This window comes from Drosophila melanogaster, chromosome 2L (assembly GCF_000001215.4).
Source record: "Drosophila melanogaster chromosome 2L".
Taxonomy (NCBI): Eukaryota; Metazoa; Arthropoda; class Insecta; order Diptera; family Drosophilidae; genus Drosophila; species Drosophila melanogaster.
The window spans coordinates 18,259,604-18,280,029 of NT_033779.5; the positions used below are offsets into that span (position 1 = coordinate 18,259,604).

Consider the following 20,426-nt stretch of genomic DNA (forward strand, 5'->3'; position numbering starts at 1 on the left):
ATGTTAATGATTTCCGTAAACATACCCACACAAATAACGAGACCTTGGGCGACAGAAAGCTCGTTGATTTTTATTTTTTTATGGCTCACTTAAAAGGAAGCGGAAATAGTGAAAGGTCGGGGAAATGCGGAAAACCGGGAAGCGAATTTTTAACGTGTTAATGCCAAGGCGGCTGCTAACAAGTAGACAAACAGAGCGGAATAAAAGGAAACAGCTCGAAAAAAGTGATGGTCAATGGGGAGGGGATGACGAAAAAAAAGGGCCAGATGAGAAATGAAATCAACGCCGTTATTATTTGTTGTTTTACCATCCTCTTTCCATGATAGACATTTTCTCCCCCATTTTGGCAACTCCACAGCAATTGCTTCTTGCTGTTTTTTCCGCTGGCACTTTCATTCCAGTGTGTGGGGTGCTTTCCACAAATGAAATTTAATTGCAAACATAATAAAAACAAATATAGAAATGTAACAACCAGAGGAACAACTTCATTTGCATTGCGAGTACAAAAATTAATACTAATGACTCGGAAAGACTATTATGCCAAAATGATAAAGAGACAAAAAATTCAGAAAAATGTGATTATTGTTTAATGAAATTGAAAACAAACTTTTTACAAAACATTTATATTTTTAAGTGCAAAAATTCCATTCATTAAATTCTGTACTTAAAAAACACAAGCTTTCTAATTAATTTGACCTTATGACTTTAACAAAATAATATTAAAACTCACTATGTCGGCTGGTGATTCGGATTGATAAACTCATTATAAACTTTAAACATGAGCAGAGTCCCTATTCATTTTATTAAATTAAAAACCAATCGAATTGATACTGAAAATCGATATTGTCCAAAACCAAATTGCTGCAATCCAAACTCAATTTAAATATTCGAATCACAAAAATCTAAAACAAAGTTTCACAACCATTTCTAATTTTCTCGAACCACTGAAAACACAAAATTGACCCACATAATACGCGATTCAATTAGCAAACTGATTATATTTTAATTGGCCACCATTAAACAATGGATACCCGAAACAGGAAAATAAAACCTCACAAAGTGAGCACGCTATTCGCAAATATCGAAAAACGCCAGAAGGCACATTGTTTGCCATGCTCACGTGGGCAACTTCAAAGAGAAGCCAAACGGCACATTACGCATACGCCTCGTTAGCCAGGACCGAGTAATAAGGCCAAAGGCCAAACGAGTGCCAGAAACGGCAGAGAGCGTGCAAACATATTCAAAACAGCAAACAATTTGCAAATTAGTAGAGAGTTGCAAAAATAAAACATCAGCCAACCGATTACCGCAGAAATTTAAGGCGTTGTAGACATTCAGGGAATGTTTCGCTGCCAAAAATTTAGAAAAATGTGAGAGCTGAAATATTTGTTAGTTTACTATATGTATTCCTTGTTCGCGTATTTTTATTTGCTGGCTAAGTGAAAATAAAACGGTGGTTATAAAATTTTATGTCGATTGAAATGTACGCGAGAGCATATTTCCTTTATGGCTCCGTTTTATTTACCTACTCGTGGATCCTTTTGCGTCCTAGCAGCCTGCATTTCCGCATTGCGCGCCAAGGACATTATTCATTGTCTCCCTCTGCCCATTTCTTTGGGGGCCACTTGAGAGTGCAAGAGCAGATAATAATTCTTACATGTCGCAGCAAGTTGGAAGTCCTGGTCCTTTAACTTGGTCCCCCGTCCTTTTGGTTCCTATTGCTTTCCCTATCTCTTGTTTTTTCCTTGTTAGACCAGTGCCTTTGTCTTTTGGCGTCTTTTGTCTTTCACTTATGCATGTGCGTTGGCTTCAGCTTCCGTTTTCTGCGATTTTTCCCACTGTGGTGGATGCACCGAGAGAATAAGGTCATTAGGAACTGGGAAATGTGTGATATCGGATGTATACATTATAAAGCTCGGATCCCATTGTACTTTTGTACCTATTTAAGGACCTACCATTCGCATGCTTTATCGCCTAAGTAATTGCCTTATGTAATACAATTTTTTTTCGAAATATACGTTTTTTCTCAGTGTATTGGTGTGGGATTTTATGACGAGCCGAGCCTGCCACATGAGCCCCCGAGGCGTTTGGCAAGCAGGACAAAGACAACGGCAACGAAAACGATGTCCCATAAAGTGCGAAAACTTAGGAGTAGTCAGAGCTCAAGATGGAGCTGGCGCAGAACCCAAAACTGAGTCTGAATCCGAGTCGGGAGCGCTGCTCCTTTAATACTTTGATAATCCTTGGCTCCAGTCGAACTCACAGAGACACAAGCACAATAACTTTTGATACGCCGGAATTCCCTTTCCCGAAAATCGCCCTGCGATGTAGACAGCCATTCAACTTTGTTACTCGAGCTTTATCGCAGTTTCGCATGTGTTTGTTTCTCTATCTCGCTGTGTGTGCGGGGCAAATTATATAAGCATGATAATATTGTATAACACATCGGAGCCCAACCCCCTTTGCAGCCCCTAGACTGGGACAATGGCAACTGTGGCTCCCTGCCAATTCACTTTGTCTAGTTTCAATTTCAATTTGATTTCGTGCTACTCGTTGGCATCATTTTGATTTGCTTATTTGTCCGACTCTTGTTTATTTCTCTCCCTGCTCTTCAGATTTATCATTCGGCTTTCTAGTTAGAAACTTGTAAAATTGATCACCATGCTTGGGGCACTTTCTTATCACGACATTGTGTAGAAATTTTGTACATTTTAGTCACTCTCCTTTGTGCTATTAAATTAACAGTTCTCGGGTACTTAAGTGAAGATGGGAGAATGTCTAAAAATTTAAATACACAGCAAAGGAACAAAAACCTTGAAACCATTGCAACATCAATCTCGAGAAAATAAACATATATAAAAACGTGTTATTGATTGCTTCGTGAATGTTTTAAATTGACAAATATTTTTTCAAAAATATTATATTTCTTTTATGTATATTCTGTCACTTCCTGGTTTTCTCCTAGGCTACTATTTCCTGTTGCTGCTGCTGAATTTTCAACGAGCAGCGTTGGTGTTGGAAAATAACCGCAACAGCCGGTCCCAACCGCAAACGCTTTTTCATTCAAGCCAACACTTTCCTCCCAAAAACAGCAGGAGGGAATTAAGCCACATGAAAAGAGAGAGAAAGAGCTGGGCGGCCAGGGCTAGAATTTCCATCGCTGCACAGAGCCAACTGCCAAACAGTGGCTTCATAATTACAAATTGATAACAATTCGAACGTTAATCAGATAGGGCACATATAGAAACCCTGCTGCAGAAAGGCACTAGAGGAAACAAGTTGCACATTCTGTCCGGAAGTTCAGTATTTGTGCTCTATTTGTTAGACCAAGGGGCACTGATAAATATGGTTTAATGCACTTGTAGGTGTACATGCAGAAGCCTAGGAAGCTCAAAATCATATAAATAAGCAAGTATATTCACAAATTAGTAAGTATGGATATGCATTAGTAACTTTAAGTAATCTACATGTGTTTGTACTCAAAATTTAAATGAAGCTAACAATAAAACGTTCACAAATTTACCAATTTAGTGCCCATAACATGTGCTAATTACCGAGTAAATTGAATAAACTGAGTTCGAAAATGCTTTGCAAGCATTAAAGCCTTTACCCAAAATCATAATACTATTACGATTGGTCAAATCAGGCAGCGTTCCAATTTGGAATCACTTTCCAAAGTGTAAAACTTTATTAAATTTAAATTCAAATATTAACGGGATAAACGATGTATACGATTTTAATTGGCTTTGCTTTGCATGCGTCGAATTTCAATCTATCCTATACGATGTACGAGCTTAAAGCGATTAAGGCGATTTGATTTGAAATATTTTCAATTGGTGGGCAAACACAGAACTGCCAAATCATGTTAGATGGTCTCATTAGACAGGCAGTGGCGATTTTGGCCCGTTGGGCTCATAAATTTAATTGATAATATTGTTGACAGGCGTGGAGAGCAGTGTTTGATAGTCGAGGCTTAGCCGGCGCCAAAAGCCGGGCACAAATATTTGCTTATTTGTGGGGTAAACATCGGGCGATATAGCCACGTCTGCCGATGTCTGTTTGCCCATTAAACATTTGCGTTTGACTTATAAATATTTTATCGCACTGCAGTTGCAAATTTATGTTTAATGCGCTGCCACATGTATGAATGTCTGAATACCCCTCGAAATCCACTCAAATTATGCACAACGCATGCTGAGAGCTCGGCCCTAGAAGCCGTGACAAGAAGAGGAAGAGCAAGTGGGCGGAGCTGAGGGGGCGTGTCGGTTAAAGGAGCAGAAGAAGAAGCAGCAGCAGCATCAGCAATGATGCTGTATAACTTTACATAGACAATTATTTACAAGTGCGCAGTTAGCAAGCCAAAGCCGAAATGATTGTGAAAAGGCCAGGTGGTTTCGGCTGAAACTTTTTACACTCCGAAAATACATTTAAAAACAATTACTACTGAAAATAAGGTTAATCTAATTTAAAATCGTTTCTATTTAGTCCGCAAATATACTGTAATTTTTTGCGTTACTGTCTCTGGATAATATAACCTTTTATGGATGTCAGTTGGTTAAAAAATACATTTTAGGTCAAATTATAAAATGGGAGATATGTAAGGGTATTTTATTTAAGGGTAGGGGGATATAACCTGATAAATCTCGCAATATGCGACCTCATACATCCCCATGAAATACAAATTTCCCACCGCAAACATTTTCGGTATCCATCTCCCTTGGCATCCATCTGCATGTGCGAGTGCCAAAGTCTCGGTCTTAAGTGACACTAACCACTTTGAGGAAGGGGCTTGGGTGGAAAAGTGAGGAGTATGGAGCTGGGAGATCTGAGAGGGAAGCTGTCGGCCGTAAAACACACTCCAAAATAACCCCAAAAGCACTCCGCACTCTCCTCAAGTTGGTGTTATGTTTTGGCTGCTGCTGCTAGTGCGCCTCTGCCTTTGTGGAGCAACTCAATCTAAATGCGGTACAATGACATCTAAAGTGTTTGGGCTAGCTTTTTTCCATGATGCCAACTTGTCAAGCTGGAAGCCCTAAACTACCCTCAGTGCCCCTGCTTTTCCGCCATATATCTCTGAAGCTCAGTGACATTAGTTTTGCTTCCTTAGAAATGTGTCACGTAATTTCCAAGTGGAGCTGCTCAGAGGATTGTATATGGCTGGCATTTAACTTAAATGTATGTAGAACATTTTGGCATTACGCATGGCACACACTCAGCGCTTCTCTGTTTCTCTCCCTCTCTTTCTGGCGACTCCATCGCACTCTTTCCCACGCACAGCACATCGCGCAATGTGTGTCAGTTGACATTTAAAGATCGTTAACAGTTTGCACAAGGTGCTGACTGAGTTCAGTGGTAGAAGAACGTACAGACAGTCGTAACAAATCCTGACTTGTTCAACAAATCGTGTCCCTGCAACCCGTGCTCTTCTCAGATCCATTTAACCAAACAGCAGATAGAAAAGCTCGTGTAATATTATATAGGAAGAATAATATGTGATATCTTTTCATGAAAATTTTATACAAATATCATTTATTTATTTTGGCATTTCATGTAAAACCCTTTAAAGAGACTTTTTATAATTAATATATTTTGTGTAGCATATCAATAGTGTTCGAGTGCAAATATACTTTGAATGTGCTGAAAATATTTTATTTTAAGACCAAATTGATCATTTTACTTAAGACCGCTCTGCAGGTTTTAATTTTCGTGTGTTAATTATAAAGATTTTTTTCTACCGTAATCGATGCACACTCATTACCGCTTTACTGATTTTCCATGCCAGCAATAACTCATCAAAAAATCCCTTGTAAATTATTAAATGTATCTGCGTAAATACAACCTTCAATCGAAGAATCCTGATTAAACCAATCGACCGCACTGGTTGAGAGGGGCTCGGAACGAGAAAAAGTTAGGGCAACTCCCTCATGTTGCCAACAAATCAGCACTTAACGTTAATTACGATTTTTTACGCTGATATGGCATTTAAAATGATTTGCTCCTTGTATTAACTGCCTGGTGGAGTGGGTATGGAAAAAATAGGGGGGAATAAAAATAAAGCCACGGAGAGATTAATGAAATGCACGTCCGTTGTTGGGGAACAAAACTTTTGTTGGCAATTGACTGCAGACAAGAGGGAAACGCACACACAAATTCACACATGGGCAAAGCACATGCAGTTGACATTAACTGTGCTGCGCAGCTCGGGGTTCCCCTGGTTATAAAAAATGTCGCTCCAATTTGCTGGTAGTCCTGCTCCTGTTGCGGGCTGGCTGTTTCATATGCAAATTAGTGCTAGAGAGCGAAAGAACGGAAACAAAAAGGACCCCAAAAGTGGAGTCCTGGCTGCTGTTGTTGACTTAATTGTGCGCGCATTAAATTGCTTAACCAAAGGGCCCTTCAAACGGGCTAACCCTTAAGGTAAACCTTATTCTTCCCACTCCCCTTTGACTACAAAAATTTCATGGGAACCAGATTTGAAACTATTTCTTAATTCTATCCAAAACACGCCTTTATACTATAGTTAGTTCTGAAAATATACGAATCGAAGTTAGCATCAAATTAATCATACTGAATGCAGAGCAATAAAACTTCATAAATATTTGAATACACATTTAGCCTTTGTATGCAATATCAAACATTCTGCAAGATTTACATTATTTATTTTTTTAAGTGTCTCGATATATTTATTCTTCATTCATAAACAAGTGTTCTGTAATTAAAGATATCCCCACATATGTGCCAACTTTTCCTTGTGATTTGTCGAACTTCTTCCGCACAAAACAGAACAGTTTACATATACATACATTGAAGTTACATTTAAAAACAAACAATATAACCTCCCTTTTATACACATAATCCCCCGCCCCATTTCCATTGTTGTTTCCACGCAGTTTGCCATTGTTATTTGTTACACTTCCAGTTTACATCAAAAACTGCTGTCTAGGCCTGCCATTTTCTCACTTTCTCCCACCGTATTCTGTGTGCCTAGATGCCACTGCCACGCCTTCTTGGACCCGAGGCCGCCCACTCATCATTACATTTCATTAAGCCGGGCCAAAAAAGGGGGTCGCAGACACAGTCAAGATTCGCTCTCGGGCCTAAACTTCAGTTTCTGTTTCAGTTTCAGTTCTGTTTCTGCCTCTGTTGCTTTTGTGTTTATTAAACGCTTTTCGGGGCGCGTGTTCATTCAATTTGCTTCTCCTTCAGCCGGGTTTTGTGCTCCTTGTGTTCCTGTTCTTGGACTGAATGTTATGTCTACATGCCTGCGTCTAAATAAACAGCTCCAACAAGGATGCTGGGTGTGTGTATGTGTGCTGGCAAAACCGTTTTAATTGTTGTGTTTAAATAACAGCCGAGCCTGGTGCTCGAGAGAGAAATCGGGGCCAGCACACAGAGCGTGTGTCACGTGGGCGTATACTTAATGTGACGCATACGCCGCGTGTTCGTTGTGTTTGATGTCGTGCGACCGCGTCACATGAAAGCGAGCGAATGAAATATAGTTGCTCAGTGAAATTTCGAGCTCATTTACCGAAAAGCAAGAATGAATCCCTAGTCTAAGGGGAATCAATCGGAAAAATTGCATGAACTCTTTAGTATGATCAAATCAATTAGTAATAAAACAGGAATGGATTCACTTGATAGTCCTATACATAGAATAAGTCTGAGTATCTGTAGATATTTTCCGTTTCTAAGTTTAAAACATGTTCAACTTACTTCTATCGTGACCTTCTGCAGCTAGGCCAAGTGCAAAAGTTTTCTGTGTTTTTATTAATTCCACGAGCATAGGAAAATTTATTGAAAATGCCTGTTGGCAGGACACGTAGCAAAGAAAACTTTTCCCAGTAAACGCATTTCATTCTGCCATTTTTTTTTTTTTGTGTTTTGTACGTGATCTCGGCGGAAAAAAAGCGTAATTAAAAACGAGAAGTCGCGGCGCTTGATATGTGTTCCTGTAATGGGGAAGGCAGTTTTGCTGTGGATAAATTTAGACAGCGTTTGCCATCTAATATGATAAATCTACTTAATCCAATAAATAAACAGCGGGGGAACAGACCGAATTGAAGCGTTGCGTTGCGATGCCAGAATGCGAATCGTGCGTGCGCAGCAGGCCAGGGAAAGTGCCAAGTTTTAATTGTGAAAGTTTAGCTGGGGAAAACCTAGGATTGCGGGTGGAAAGCCGAGTGGAAGGTCTGGGAAAAGCTGCCACATACACGCACACACACACACTCCCAGCAGGTGTGGCAAATTGCTGCCCGCACTGGAACATCGAAGCCCGCATGCGACAAGCCATGAATTCAAGTTGTTCCCTTCCTAGAAACGCCAATCCACTGAGAGAAAAAGCTCAAACTAGACGCCATTGAATCGACATGTATCAGAAGCTAATCGATAGTATCGTATGTCTGCTATGAACCTTTAGCTAATTAGTTAAATATTTTATAAGTTTTCCTATTTAATATTTTAAGTCTGAGAATTGCCAAATTTTTTCCTGTGGAAGGATGTTAGTCCTGCCATTCTGCCTGCCGACTGTGCTGTCATTTTGCGTTACTTGTCATCAGCTTCATGCGTTTTGACATTTTTATTAGTTGAATACTCCTTAGCAGCACGCTCCATTGCCTGGGGTCTCTGTCCGGAGTTCTATGTCCCGTGTCCTGTGTCCTGGGCCCCGTCCTGGTCCCCGTCCTGTGTCGTCTAATAAGTGTTTACTGCGTCATGAAGCGACGGCAGTGCCTTAAAGGATCCCCTTTTAGTTGGAGGGAGCGATTTCAGTTCGAGTGCTTCGCAGCGTGTCGTTTTACAAAAAATGCACCCGAGGCCTTATAAATTCCCAGTCGATAAATATTACACTCCGTGAAAGCGTTCTTCTTGTCTTCATTGACTTTGATTGGTTTTTCTCTGTAAATTATAACATATACAACTGGATGTTGAAAACAAACACACTTATTCACAATATGATGTATAATTTTACATTTTTATACTTGTTTATTATTTATACTTATATATTTTTGACACAACTTATACATGTTTGGTGTTATTTGTTCTCAAGTGCTTACTTTAATTGAACAATTGACCAAACAATTTATGCATTACGTTTTCAAATAATTTGTTTTTTCATTTCATGGTCAGCTTTCTTCCGGGCCAAAATGTACTTTGTTGTTGAGTTTAATAATTTAATTCAACAACTGAGTTTTACCATATTAATAGCTAAACATGTGCTTTATATATTTGCTCAACTTTACATGTCAAACAAATACAATGCCAATCGTGACTTTAATATATATACGCAATTAAACAGTTTAATTAGTCACGCAACGGCAATTGCAACAACAAACACGGAAAACAGCAGATGTTAAATAAATATTGGTGGTAAGTGCAGCTGAGATGCGAGTAAAAAACGCAGTTAAACAATTTACTGGGATCTGTTTATGTGGCGTAAACCGAAAAACACATTTAACCGAATACGACTGGGAAACAGAAAAAATCGCACGATGCGGAACCCGCAATTGGAGATTTAATATTAACCTTAATTACAACGTTTCCGTACTATAGTTCAGGTAAATCACAAAGTTTTGATCTCAAAAGCATGCTCCGACATTTTACTTTCAGCGCCGACTTTTACAACAGTTTTCGCAACTTCAAAGAAGGCACATTAAAAACGTTCTCAGCAGGAGGCGAGTTCTCCTCGCCAATGCTAATAGAGTGTCCGAGGTCTGGGGAGAAATTGCCAGCGATATTTATGACGAAGAAAATACCCAAAGTCATACAACGACCTCAATGTCCGTTTGCTAAAGTTGCCATAAAAGAAAGGTCCTTTTGCCCTGCCATTCCCATTCCCCGGGACAAAAAGTTTTAAGCATCTGGCGTTGGTCCAAATGAAGGCAAAAGGCAGCGAGAGCGAAACTTTTAAATGAAATTTTTGTGTTAAAGTTTTGTCAGGTGAGGCCGCAGGTAAGCAGCCACGCAATGCGACAACAGCAAGCTGGCCTAGGGTCAGCAGAGCGCCCAAGCAGTCCGTAAGCACCTGCAAACCACCCACCGCCCACTTCATGAGCCACCGCGCCACCGCAGCGGTCCACCGCACTCGCACAACATCAGCATCACACCCGCCCACCGACCGGAGGACACAAAGTTGCAGCTGTATTGTCACGTAAAACGGTGACAGATTCCAAAGACGACGATGGCAGCCAGGCAAATAACATTAAAACAACAAACAACAATGGGCCATTCTAGCAGCGGACCACATTCTCATCACCATTACACTGAGCGAAAATGTGCTATCTACATTGCAACTTAATATAAAAGGGTTGAAAGTACTTAACACTTAAAGTGGCCAAGTTCATGTATTAACATTTTAGTGTTGCAAAACCTTATTTATTTACTTATATTCCTAAAAATTAATTTTTTTTGTTCTTCAGAAAGGAAAAGCTAACTCTGTTCATAATATATCAAATATAAATTTACCATGAACAATTTTTCTAACCACAGATATCTGAATTTCCAGTTTTTCACATCTTTTTATCCCATTCCCAAAAAGCGCACTTTTTGCAAGTGTCCTGTTATGTCAGGTGGCTGTGGAAATGGCAGGATCTCCCTTATCCCTGAACGTGAATGAAAGTTTCGTTCTGTGACTCCTCCGACTTAATGGCAGTGGCCGTACGCACACACCCACCAGCGACTCTGTTCCTCTGTCCGCAAAATGAAATTAGCAACACATGCCCACCCAGGACACCAGCCGAAAAAAGGGTAATGTTCCATTTGGCACGAGAAGAGAACAGCGCAGTGCGTTCGTTTGCATTTAAAGTAATTACAAGAATATCCCCCTGCACAATTTTTTGTGTGTGTGAAGGATATTCGGGCTCTTTGTGCTCCCTAATGCTCGGTTAGAATTATGACAGCCTTGGCTTTAGCAGCCGACCAAAAGAGCTAATGCGTTTTTAAATATGCTGCAGCGGAAACTCGGTTGGCATTAATTAACAGTCGACTGCAGACCACGAAGTTGTTGTGGCTTAGGATTTAGCGTATGGCTAAGAGGGCTTCTAAATGACTTGCAGATATTGCGGGGGAATGTAAGTAGGATTGCGTATGGGTATGCGATTTCTCCATGTTCTATGGATGCGAAAAATTGACTCACATATATATATTTTGATACATATACTCTGCACTTAAATATATTTTGCAAATTATATTTTCAATAAAAGCGTATAGGATAAGGTCTTTGGTGTAAATTACATTGTGACCAACCCCAATCTCGAACTTCTTCTACCATAACGTTGCCCCTAAATATTCAGACATAGATGATAAAATAAATAAGAGACACACTGCAGAACCTTGAGAAACTTAATGGAGGAGACCGTGTGTGAATAGATAAGATGGAATCTTGCACATACCTGTTGCTATTTCCGCATCGCTTTCTAGGGTGGGCCACACGGCGTATGCTCGATATTGGGGACACAGTGTAGGAACACTCACAGGCACTAGCACATAATATTTGTTAAGCCGACACACACACACTCGCGACACTTAATTCCATCTTTAATTTCAATTTCTGGCACGCTTATATGTTTGCCCAGCTATTCGCAGGCACAGAGTCCGGCGACGGAGGCCCGAAAAAAATCCTTGGCGGTAATCATGCAATAAGCCGCACTTGTAGCACACACATACACACTCGTCCTAGGGTCAGGCGTCCTCCAACGGACTCCTTTTCGTGGAGGTCCTGCCTTGCCTTTGTTGGCCAAGGGAAACAGCTTGAAATGCTATTAAAATATAATCTTCTGATAATCTGCACTTAATTTCGTGCGCTAGCCCAAAGGAGAGGAAAGACGTTTATGTGTCCTGGCCGTCAGCTGGCTCGTCCTTGTTGTTCGGCTTTCTTCTAGAGCTGGCTTACTTGTTCCCCCAGTGAAATCTTTTAATTTTTTGCACTAAAATTTGTTCTCTCACTTCGTTACTGTGTTGTATTTCTGTTTTTATTTTTAGTGTAGCCACGTATTTTTCGTTCGCTTTGTTCACGTGGGACTCTGGATTTTTTCGAGCTTTGTGTAAGTTTCACGCTCCGCTGATTTTTAATGTTTTGCCGCTCCCGTGCAACAAACTCGTTCATGTGCGTGGGTGTTGATTTCCTTTGCTGCTACCTTTCGATAGACCCGCACTCTATTTTTCTTCCGCACTCGTACTCGTCTATTGCCTTTTTTTTCGAATTTATCAAATTTTCCTCTGCTCTCCCTTCAGTTCTTTTCCTTTGGCCTCCCTTCTCTCCTTTTTTTAATCAAATTTCCACTTGATTGGAGTGACGACAATTTAGTTGATTTCCGGTTGATGTTGATGCTTCTGTTGTGGCGTGGAAAGAGGAACACGGAAACGGAAAGAGAAAAGAGAAGGAAAAATTGAATTAGTAAAATATATTTGGGAACTGAATATATGAAAAAGTTTTGCCTAAGCCTCTCCAGAGAAAAAGCTTTTCTTTTACGTATTATTTTTGACCATAACTTTTGTTAGAGATCTAAAAGACTTATAATGCTATGCAAAAATGTAACTGTCAGAAAATCACCTTTCCAAGCAGTTAGCGGATGCGACCAACAGCGCTTGTTCTTAATGGTTCCGATCCCTTTTCACATAATGGCCATTTCATTTCCTTTTTAATTTAATTCCAAGCGCTTTACCAGTCGCATATTACTTAATTTCCCCGCGTTCGACTCTCAGTTCCTCACACACCGCCCTCCATTTTCCCAAATGCTCATCCGCCTCTTTCGCTGATCCTCTTAGCAGGACATTGCCTGGTGTGTATGGAAACATTTGACAAACCCAAAATGCAACACCCGCACACCCGCAAAAATGGGAAAATGTTTTCCATTTTCGCTGATTTCATTCCAAGTATTTTCTTCCTGCTGTCGCCTGCACGAAATTATAATTGTGCTCTCATCTCGTGTCTCACCGCAGACAGTAAAACATTTAATTTCCTCCTCGCGGATGCCGGCTTTAGAAAGAGACGGGGCACAGGCAGAGCGAAAGAGACGGCAGGCGAGGCCTGCTATAATTCCTTCCGGTTATTTTTGCCGCCAAATGGCGTTTCGTGTTTCTAATTCCTCGCAAAACCTATTTACTCTCCCTCTAAAAGTTGCAGCGTACCCCTCGTTGTTTGTCGCTTGGAGATTTACAAAATAAAAAAAGAAGCCATAAAGAAAATTACAGAAAAATTAAATCACTTCGCCCCCATACATTCCTCAGACTCTGCGAAATTTCCTTCATTTTTTTCCCCATTTTTGTGTGCTTTTGGCATTTATGCTTCATTTATTTTTGATGGTTTTTTGCCAACGCAAAACGTAAATGGTTTATTTGGAAATTGTGCGACGCAAATATATTACGTGCACTTGTGTTCCTTTATGGCCTGGAATAACGTAAAATGTAATGGGGATTAAACAGGAACGTTGTGCTTAAATTCAATATTTACTTGGATATTTTCGAGTCGAGCAAGTAATACTGCAAACATATATATCAATTGTTGTCTTCACTCCAATGAATTTATTAATGAATAATATTTTGAAATCAAAGTCAAACCACTGGCAATTAGTCGCACTTAAGTCTCAATCAAATAATAATTTCCCACTCAAACGACTTGTGGATGGATATATTGTATATGGCGTATACACGTGTATTTTAAGGAGCTTACGTTTGTTTCATTAACGAGTATCGCTCACTTGATGAGTTGCACTTTGACTATATAATGTTGCACACAGTGTGCTTAAATATATAATCGGAAAATGCTCGAATAAGCTATTGAGCTTTTTCTCTGGCAAATCAGCTAATGAGCCTCCATATTTCATTAGCCTTTAAGAGCCGGTGACATATTTTTCGAGCGCGCTAATTAATTAAATTATATTAAATACCTGAGGGCCGGGAGGGGACATAAAAAATACAGACAATAAAAACTCATCAACTGTCGCTTTATGATTTCGTGCTTTTAAAGCCGTCGTAGCTAAAGAGCTGCACAAACACAAAATGTTCGGAGTGTGCGGTCTCATTTTCGAACGCATTTTAATGAGGTTTCCACTGGAGAGGGGCTGTTGCTGCTGCACAGACTGTATTAATTAAAAAAGGGTTTCCATGAACTCTGCGCCCGGGCTAAAATGTCAACCAGGCGTTGACCCAGAAAGGCGAAAAACTGAAACTCTGGCGTGCGTTTAAGGCTCGCTTTAAGGTCCTTTTTTTCTTCTTTGCAGAAAGTGTTACACGTGTCCTTCCCTGTGCGTGTGTTTGTGTGTTTGGGCATGAGCCGATGGCCCCAGGCTTCGAGGAACACAATTTCAATTTGGGCAGTGTGGGGAAAATCGCCAACGGCATTTTGCTTTCACTGCCTTGTAAGGCACACATAAAAAAACTTCTTTAGGTATCCATTGTCATTTTTAGAGTTGACACTTTAAAGTACTAAGCAATCGAAACTGTGTATTACGATCGGTATAGTTTTAACATTTGATAATCTTATGTTGGGTTTCGAATTGTCACCTTATAAAATATTTAGTTATATTTTTTAGAAATGTTTTACGAACTGCAGCGACTTTCTCTCTGTGCAATTGCTTTAATTTCCGCATGAATGCAAAGCAAAGGTTTTTTGGCAGCACCAAAAAGGTTCGCCCTTCGCATGTTGACTTGTCTTGTGAGTCAGAGCCAGACTTTGGAGGCCATAACAATAACAGAAAACAAAGGGCGAACCGAGCCGCCCAGAAACCCGAGGCGCAATCTTTTGTGGTGTCTTCGCAGGCCGACCAGAAGAAACCTTTTCAACTTGATTAATTTCCCACAATTTAAGTTGATGAGAGAGACGGTTCCCGAGAATTTTTAGAGGCCAGTTCAAATATCCTGGAGGGCGTCTGCTGTCTGCTGGCCATTTGTGATTTTGGGCCAGATGGCTTTGCGAATGTGTTGCGATTAGGTAAACGGACCTGCTACTTGATTTATCCCTGGAGATTGAATGGAAAATGAAGGTTACTTCCCAGAAAACTTAGCAATCTGGAATGCACATCAATTACAGCACAAAGAATTCGATGCAAATTTTGCAGCAAATAGTTTTTCATAAAATCCAATATCTTTGCTCAAACGTCAGGTTGTCCGGTTTCCCAAAACTAATTCATATGACTTTCTCAACTTTTGCCGTTCACTGCGCCGTTTACCAAAAAATATATGAAACAAAAAGTTTCGTCTTCCTCACAAGTTTTCCTTCTTTTCCTCGATGATTTATTGGACAAAATGGTTTTTGTTTGCCAGTCAGTTCGTTTGTTTGACTGTTTGTGTGCTGTTGTTTTGGGTCTTTCACTGGGCCAAAGGTAAAAGAACTTTGGAGAGTTTGAAATGTTGCCAATATGTTTTTATGGCCTTAGCTCGTATATAGAGCAAAAACTATGCCACCTATTCGGTTACTTGAAAATCGAACAACGTTCGGTGCCGCAGATAGATTCTTCACAATTTATCAGAATTCTGCACCGAAAACAGCAAATTACAGTTCCACAGTTCGTATCTACGATTTGTGAGAAGTATCACTTATTTATTAGCTTTTTTTGAAATTTGTTTGGTCATTTGTATTTTTCGTCTTGTTGCGTGTGTTATATGTTAAAAAATTTGTCTTTTAAGATTTCGCTGAGCTGTATATAAATTTAGTTTTTTTCATATTTTACTCAAAACATAAAAACCAATGTCTTTAAATTTGAATGTATTTGGCTCGATTTGTATGGTTGTTTAAAATCCCAATTGTACGAAGTATAATATTTATTTATGTGATCTTGGGGCTTATCATTTTTATGCAAAGGAATTAAGGATAATTCTTCTATTCAAGGCTTTAATTTTTTTAAAAACACAATTTAGCTGAGCTTACATTTTTAGTTTGTTTTGTTGTTGAATATTTGTGTAATTTTTTCTTGGTATTTTTCTGCAGTTTGTGCACATTCCATTCGCTCTTGGCCTTGTTTATTCAATCCGTAACCCGTTACTCGCCACGCTTAACCGACTTTCTGTTGTTTACCCAACAACTTTAAGGTCCACCGGTTCGTTTTGGGCCTCCTTCAGTGCCACCGAAAATCGCTCATACGCACTGTTCACCCACTGACACACACAGACAACCGACCGAACGCGCTGCTCGTCTCTGAGATTTTTCGATGAGCGTAGCAGCATCGAGCCGCCTCAGTGAACGGATGCTGGAGCTTGACTGAATCGACGTGGTTAACTAGCCAGCCTTTCGACGTTGGCCAGACCTACTACAACATCAGGCCAGAACCGACGAGGCCAGGACGAAAAAATCGGGGAGCGAACGAAGCAGCCCGGAGTGGCGGCAGAGATCCGAGGATGTTGGCAGCGAACTTCTGCCATTACAGCATCCCTGCGAGAGCTTTCTGGGGCGAGCTTTCGCTTAAGAGAGCATAGCACGCGAAAGAGAAGTTGCGAGAGCTTTGCATCCACATTCAGCACGCTGAATAGGACATTACTAGGAGAGAGCTTTTCAAAGCTTTCGACTTGATTTTGTTTACTATTTAAAATGGTTTGGCTTAAATACCATATATTTATAAGCAATTCATAAGTTTTGAAGTACTCGTTTATATATTTTTTTAAATGCTTTGAAGATATTAATACTAATACATTTCAAACTTTAGCCGTTTTTATATTAATGTATCTCTTAAATGGTTAACCACTAAAGGGCTTAAAAATTTAATATTTGAGGGGGAAAAACTAGCTAGTAATTAGTGAAGGCAGGCCATCTGACGTTATGATCAACGTACATTGAAGAGCAGAGAATACCTAATCACGGTTGGCTTGAAAGCCAATCAATGAACTCGAAGTCCGAAACTAGCAACGATTTGCTGGGCAAATGAAAAGCTGGCCTAAACGCTCAACTGTGGCCAATGTACAAATTTGTGCACATGGTTGACTGGCAGACAGCGCTAATTAAACCACACGGATGGCAGCCATGGCGGCGAGCAGTGTCCAAAAACCAGGACATTAAAACTGATATAAGGCCCTGGAAAATCGAAGGAGCATGGCCAACATTCTCTAACACACACACACATACACACAAACACACAAGCCGGCGTTGTTTCAACTTGCAAGCCATTAACTGCTTTGTTTGCCCGAGGGTAGTGGCTGGGGAAAATGGCTGGAAAAATTGGGAGGTGGCACCTTCATTGTATAATGGAGGGATGCTGCCTAAATGCAGCCCCGTGTCCTGTAAGTGACACGTAGAGACAATCGAATTGTGATTTGCCAGCGGGCGGAAAGGTAAGGATCTGGGGCGCTCCGTGTCCATGGACCACTCTGTCAAAGTGGCATGGCCATCCAGTAGCCGTCTGCTGCTCCACTTCCTTCGACTGCTTTTGGCCATTAAGTGGCGCACATGTTTGGCCCACGCCACTGTCCTTCACTCACTACACTCCACTCCACTCCACACCACTTCACTCCACGCAATTCGGAGCTGGCCAAATGGGCGGTATCCAAAGCACAGGTGTCTCCAGTGTGGAGTATTTCATATCCGTTACGAACTCGTTCTTTATAACTGGGAAAATTCCCCTCAAGCGTACACTTTCGGTTCAACGAGACCCTTTTTTCCACAAGCTGCACATCGAACAATAGACATCTGTATCTTTACCAAATGTAATAATTGCTTCAATGTAAATATATATTACAATAGATTATCTTAAATAATAAATCAAAGACAAAACTCATTCTTTTAAGCCTACAGTTGTACCAGAAGCGTATTTACACTTTCTATAATTTCATGAAGCAATCTAGTGAAAGCTGTGATGAATTAAAAGTGGAGGGCAATAAAATAAGACTGAAGGCGACAAGCTTGTCAAAATAATTACTTAGGCAGTCATATGGAAACCGAGTTCATCCCCAAGATCCAGGATACAATAATTTCTGGAAGTCACTAAAAGAGCACTGAGCCCCTCCTCCCGCTGCTCTGTTGTTTGGGGCAACTTCCCACGGTAGTTGCGCTGTTAATTTTGTATGGTGCCGTCATAAAGGACAATCTTGGAGATTTGTAAAAAAGTTACCACGAAATAAGAGCGAGCAACAACTGTGACAATCTACATAAAAGAGCTACTCGCAGACTTCCTCAACATTTTCCCGCCCCCGTATCGTCATCATTGCTTTATTTTTCGTCCCCCCACTCTTGGGTTGAAGAAACTTTCTGTGTGTGTGTGTGTCGAGTGAAATAAAAGCTGAAAGTAAGGACGAGCAAATTCTCGCAGCTGTCCTGGCAACCGACGCACATTTCTCTGTGTCATATATCATAGATTTGTGCGGGGCTTTCCCAGCAACCGAGCAGCCCCTCAGTGGTCAGTCAGTGTTGTGCCCCTACGCTTTTCCGGCTCTTCCTTTAGGGGGAAGTTTTTCTTACTGTTGTCTCTTATCCAAGTAATAAACTTAAATTGTTATTTTACCTTGAAAGCGCCACAAAAAGATTTACGGTCGTCTTGGCACCTACTCACAATCCCCTCACCTTTCCTTATTTGTGGTTCTGGTAGCATTTTTATGCTCATTACTCCGCATTTGAGGTCCTTACTTTACCTATCCTTTCTTCTTTCCATTTACAACAATACACGTCTTTAAGTTGGCTAGTCTTCCGTTTCTGGCAGAAAGCTTATTTTGATTTTCATTAGCTAGCTTGTTGTTGTCTCGTATTTATTAGGCTTTATTTTGTGATGTCTAGAAAATGTGCCGACAATTTATACTTGTTCACAAGCCAGAAAAAAGGAAAAATAAAATCCGAGTTTGAAGCTTGGAATTTTTGGTGATTTAGGCCGAGGGCAATTAAGATCTCATTGGGGTAGGCATTTTACAGAACTTTAAAGTGCATAATATACTGGTAACTCGTAGATTTAAAAAGTATATGTAATTAGTTGTAAGGCATAATATACGTTGAAGGAATCCTTTCCACCAATATAAAATTAATAAAAATATAATAATATACCATATTAGTGGCAAGGTTTAGGTACTAACATATTTTCCGAATCATTGGAAATAAATTATAACTAATAACTTTTTATGAGATGTTACATTAGTTGCATCTTAGTCTCTTGATGGCTTCGACCTTGTCAATTTGGACTGCACTCCGATAAATGGATTTAAAAATAAGCTTGCAACGCCACTTCAGTCAATGCCTCATTATTATCGCATTACTGGCGACAAAGTTGGCCCCACGATGTTGCATACTTTTGTGGCCACGGCTGTCAGCGCGGCTTGGCTGTTCGCATTATTAATTAAATGCAAAATGTTTACACTAATAATTTCAGCATGAATTTTCCGCCCCCAAATGGTGGGGAATATCGCAACGGAAGGAGCCATAAATTTCGCCTTTGCCGCGTGGCGAGATGTGCGTTGCAAGTCGCGAGTTGCAGCGGCCACAAATTGTGAGTTATCTTGGGGCCCCAGAACGGCATCCTCCTCGGTGGTTAAGGTTGTTCTTGTTGTCGCTGCATGCAAACACATTAAATTAAATTATTGCCACTGGTCGGCTGCTCGGTCCCTGCTCCCTTGCATCCTTGCATCCTTGCGCCTCCGTTGTCCTTGTCGCTGTCGTTATTGTCCTCGCCTTAGTTCAGCTTGTCGTCTGGCTTGTAGGGCTTTTGCCATTGAAATAAGCGGGAAGTGGGAAATGAGGGTTGTCCTATGCTAAACGGGGAGCTCGTTTTGCGCTTTTCGGCTGGTACGCGTTTCATTAGGCATTTACGCATTGGGAGAAGGACACGAACGCGGACAAGGACAAGACGGATTGTTCCGAAGGGACGTATTACAAACTATCTTGCAGCAATCCTTTTGCTGGCCAAAAACTCCGAGCTGGCCGGGTGTAAGATGCAATAGAATTATATTAAAGTAGAAAATGCTTTGAAAAGTTACAAAGTAGAGAACAAATTATTCGCAATTTAAATTTAATGAATATGAAAATGATTTAAATGTCGTAAGCTCTTGTTTTACTTGTGCGTTAGAACTTTAACTTAAAATTAAAAACCATTGCATCCAATACTCCATTCTTTTATTCTTACCTTTAGCAACCGTAAACATTTAAATACGAGTTTGGCATAATAAAAAAGGTACAACTAGTTTTACAATGATTTTAGCACCAAACAAATTCAAATTGAACTCATGCAATTTATGTATAAAAAGCAGTTTTTGTAGTTGCTTAATTTACTGCTAAACTCTTGGTCTCATTTTCAGTTAACGCTCAAGGGTTTTTATATGAGCTCATTATCTGTGGCTGGCAACATACAACATTTTTAATAGCCGCGAAATGCAGCCGTTAACCAAGACACACACTCCGCTTTCTGGAACACTTTTTATGGACAATGTAATTTGGTTGGCGCTCAGTCGTGCGATTCGCTGACTTTGGTCACTCCTTCACTTGGACTTGCGAAGAGGAAAATTCGTGGCAAGCTTTTGACGAAGCAACG

The 20,426-nt window shown here is 40.3% G+C and overlaps 1 protein-coding gene and 2 long non-coding RNA genes across 4 annotated transcripts in view; all 3 read right to left on the reverse strand.

The window, feature by feature from the left end:
- CG42750 (uncharacterized protein) overlaps positions 1-16,167 on the reverse strand; it is a 115,960-nt gene extending 99,793 nt beyond the window's left edge. For both annotated transcript variants that reach the window (NM_001299103.1, NM_165245.4), the window contains exons 1-2: positions 15,860-16,167; positions 11,385-12,324 (exon numbers count right to left, since the gene is read on the reverse strand). The gene's annotated coding sequence lies outside the window, so the exon portion shown is untranslated. The remainder of the gene's footprint in view (positions 1-11,384; positions 12,325-15,859) is intronic.
- On the reverse strand, positions 1,470-2,695 carry lncRNA:CR44901 (long non-coding RNA:CR44901). Its single transcript, NR_124354.1, has one exon. It is a non-coding gene; the product is annotated as a long non-coding RNA:CR44901 (long non-coding RNA).
- Positions 16,168-19,049: 2,882 nt separating the features above from the next.
- On the reverse strand, positions 19,050-19,872 carry lncRNA:CR44902 (long non-coding RNA:CR44902). Its single transcript, NR_124355.1, has one exon. It is a non-coding gene; the product is annotated as a long non-coding RNA:CR44902 (long non-coding RNA).
- Positions 19,873-20,426: the final 554 nt, after the last annotated feature.